The following is a 3,722-nucleotide window of genomic DNA, read 5'->3' as shown; positions in this document are numbered from 1 at the left end:
AAACACCGTTTGAGAAAAAATTATAAAGATTTTGTAAAGTGACACATATCCATCAAAATATGAGATGTTAATGGAAGTCTGTTTAAGTTCTTTCTTATAGTACCATCAAACCTCAGCAATGGACTTTTATGACCTTGGACAGCAGGATGAAACTAGTCAAACCTGTATTTCAGCATGGGTTTTTACAGATTTGTGGATACTTTCTTATAACTAAGGTTCACTTAATTTTTTTTTTCCTATGTCAATCATATTTGGAAAAAAAAAATGATCACCTCTCTTTTGTTTTTACCTAGAAGAATATGTAGGATACTGGAGAAGCACTAAAGTATTTACAGCTATCCAGCAAACAAATCCTGAAATTAAAACATAAAATTTAAAAGGATTCAAATTTTCTGGAAGAACAAGGAGTTTTCCATCAAAATGTTTTCCTACTGTGAGTAGACCTAGTGGCATTTATCCAGAGGCTGACCAGAAGCTGTTTCTTGTCCCAAAACAGCAGGTGAAAGGTAAATGGACTTGATAAACCAAGAAAAGGATGGATGACGGATGACGCAGTAAAAGTCTCAAAGCGTCCTGATGCATATGGGGACTTGCTAAGAATACAACCCAGAGGGAGTCTCTGTCGGGGGTGTGAAGGAGCCTGCACACAATTAACTCACAGAAGTGGTGGTGGGAGGCTTAGAGGAGTTTGTCAAGGGATTTGAACATCTAGGCAGAGTGTGGATTCAGTTCTGGAGACAGTTTGTGAGCAGGGTGACCAAAGCCACCAGGTAGTTAAGTTGGTAATGATGTGGGGGAGGGAGGCAAATGCAAATGTCCTAGTTTACAGGTCACAAGGTGTCACCAAAACACAAAGGGGCTTCTTCTCTTGTCTTTCTTTTCTTTTTCTTCTTTTTGGTTAGCAGAAACCATATAGACTTTTTTTTTTTCCCTTTTAAGCTTAAAATCTATACCCATGATAAAACATATTACTCAATATAGAGAATTTTTGGCTCCATAAAAACATCTTTTAAAAAAGATTTCCCTTTTAGTGAGTAAATTTCCATAAAAGTATTAGTAAGATGAGGTTAAAAGAGAAGAAATTACAACATTCTGAAGTCTGATCTAATTTCTGTCCAGTTATGAAAAACAAAAAATCCAACACATGCACTGTCACTAAACCTCATCTAAACATTACTGGAAATTTAGGGACATTGATGGTATCAGAGCTATATAACTCGAGAAAGGAATGTATTAGTGTAAACTATTTCCTTTCTCTTAGAGAGTCCCTGTCCTGCCCACTTGGACTCTCCATGTATTCCTCTGCTAACCACAAACACAATTTTAAGAGAAATTCAAATGTACCTCTTATATCCCCCAGAACTGCCCTCCACATAATCAGGACATTGTTGATGTTAAGAAACAATTGCTGAATTTTATATACATTTAATTTGTACTCCTTCTAAATAGCATAATGGATTCTGAATCCTTAACCAACTGCAATTACTATAATCTGTTCATACCAGCTTTTAATATGAATTCAAATTATAAATACCATGGAAGAATTTTGAAGCTACAAAATTTCAAATACAATTAAGTTGATTGTTGCATTTTCTCCTTGTTATCTGTCTACCTAATACAAAACACTATGAAGAACACATCTTGTCAACTAATAATCTAATAAATTTGACTTGTGACCTGATTGCTAAAGCAAAGTGTTTTTTTTTTTTTTTCAGAATAAGTAAGACAAGAAGGTTTTCTGCTGCACTGTTTCAAAACTCTTTCTCCACAATGAAACCTTATCCAATCCTCTTTCACCCTTTAAAACTGCCTACACACTAAGCTCAATGGACAAATTTAATACTTTGCAACAAAGAGCATCTATCACTTTCAGGTTGAATAGAGGAATTGTTCAGACACCAGCGAGGTATGAATAACATTATAATGCTGCCATTTACTTGGCAAAGAGAAAGGATGTCTCCTGTTGCAGCCCCCTCAATGGCCTGCTTCTTTAGGTTAAATTTTTTGACCCCTGATATATCCCCAGACACCTATGGCAGTTCACTATTTGGGTCTTTTACCTCTTGTGAAGTAAACACTGAGAAAATCTAAGTAAACAGTTTGTTTTAGTTGAAGATAGAGAGACTCCATTTAATTGAGTTTTGATGATAGATGTGCTCCAAATGGTGAAAACAACTTTGACATGGTAAAATAATATTGTCTTATGGCATGTGTAACGCTACATACAGCATCTTAGCTTCGCACTTTCTGAGTTTACAACATTTAAGTGAGAAAATGACAAAAGAAAGCCAAACTGTCAGAAACAGAGAAACCTTTAACAATCCTAAAATACTGACTATAATTCTCTTCTTTATTCATTTGATTTAAAGAAGGATCTTTGCAACAGATGGAAAGAATGAGAAAGCAGCCGAACTTTGTCCCTCTGAAACTTGGCTTCCTTGCAGTCCACAGTGGTAGTGAAGGGACACAGCTAACACTCAGGGAATGGCTGTAGGGTGGGCTTGAGAAGTAGCTGAGTCAGACCAGCATATCCTGAAAAGTCATCTCTAACAGAGACAAGATTTTACCTTGTCTTCTACATACATCTACTACTTTGAGTTATATGACATAAAATTATCCTGTCATTAAATCCCTATAGAGAATTTAAAAATCCAAACCTTCTTAGATCACATGATTCCCCATAAACATTGATGTATTTACTAGATAGTAGCTATTTTAAGTGCAAAATACAGATGCTATTAAAATCTAAAATTGCCATTTTGAATGTTTTACCTTTGCCATGAAGGTCATCCATCTACCAAATGTTGGTAACTATCATAGTTCATATAATCTTGTTAAACATAAAGCACATATTTTCATATACGCATTCTATGCTTTTGTGTGCATGTGGAGCATGGGATGTGTGTGGGGCGGTGGGTGTGCACGAGTACACACATACTTGCATATGTTCATCTGTGGGCATGTGAATGTGGACGCCAAAGGTTAATACTTTATTTTGTCTTCTGTTGTTTTCTCCCTTCTATTTCAGAGACACTGTCTGTCACTGAACCTGGAGCACCACACTTTGGTAGACTGATGGGTTAGCCAGCCCCAGGATCCTTCTGTTTTTGCTTTCCTGTTGCTGCAGTTATAGGTGCACAGCACTATTCTGGATGGTAATGTGAGTGCTAGGGATTCAGATCCCAGGTCCTCATGCTTTTGTTGCCAGGACTTTACCATTGGTCCCAGGTCCTGTATTCTCTGACTTTATAACCAAGCTGTTTTGACACAGAAAAGAGACTGAATTTTACTTTATTTACTGAATATAGGTAGTCTCATTTTTATTGCTTTCTATACATGCATTACTTTGAATCCATCTGAACATCATGGTACCTGTTAAAAATAGGACAACAGTGACCTTTAAACAAATACAAAATAATTTTCACTTTCCAAATCAGGAAAGGATGATAAGTAGTTAAAATATACTGAATGTTCTCCAAGATATATTATCAATAATAAAGTGAGACTGTGTCTACATCCCCAACATAATTTGAAAAATAAGCAAGTTACTGACCCCATAGTCTCAAAATACCTATTTGTGTTTTCTCATTTGTACTTGAACTACTTCCTCACAAATGATTCTTGGCTTAAAAGTATCTAAATATTCTCAACTCTGCAGTTAACATTCTTGAACAGGCTCTTTATCACATACATAGAGAATACTACTAAGGACATGAGGTAAT

General features: G+C 35.9%; 1 long non-coding RNA gene across 1 annotated transcript; it reads left to right on the top strand.

Moving 5' to 3' along the window:
* The first annotated feature begins 309 nt into the window (after positions 1-309).
* On the top strand, positions 310-3,243 carry LOC118595721. Its single transcript, XR_004946545.1, has 3 exons — positions 310-433; positions 1,716-1,906; positions 3,029-3,243. It is a non-coding gene; the product is annotated as an uncharacterized LOC118595721 (long non-coding RNA).
* The last annotated feature ends 479 nt before the right edge of the window (positions 3,244-3,722 follow it).

The sequence above is a fragment of the Onychomys torridus genome, chromosome 14 (genome assembly GCF_903995425.1).
Source record: "Onychomys torridus chromosome 14, mOncTor1.1, whole genome shotgun sequence".
Taxonomy (NCBI): Eukaryota; Metazoa; Chordata; class Mammalia; order Rodentia; family Cricetidae; genus Onychomys; species Onychomys torridus.
This window is presented reverse-complemented; position numbering and strand designations above follow the sequence as displayed.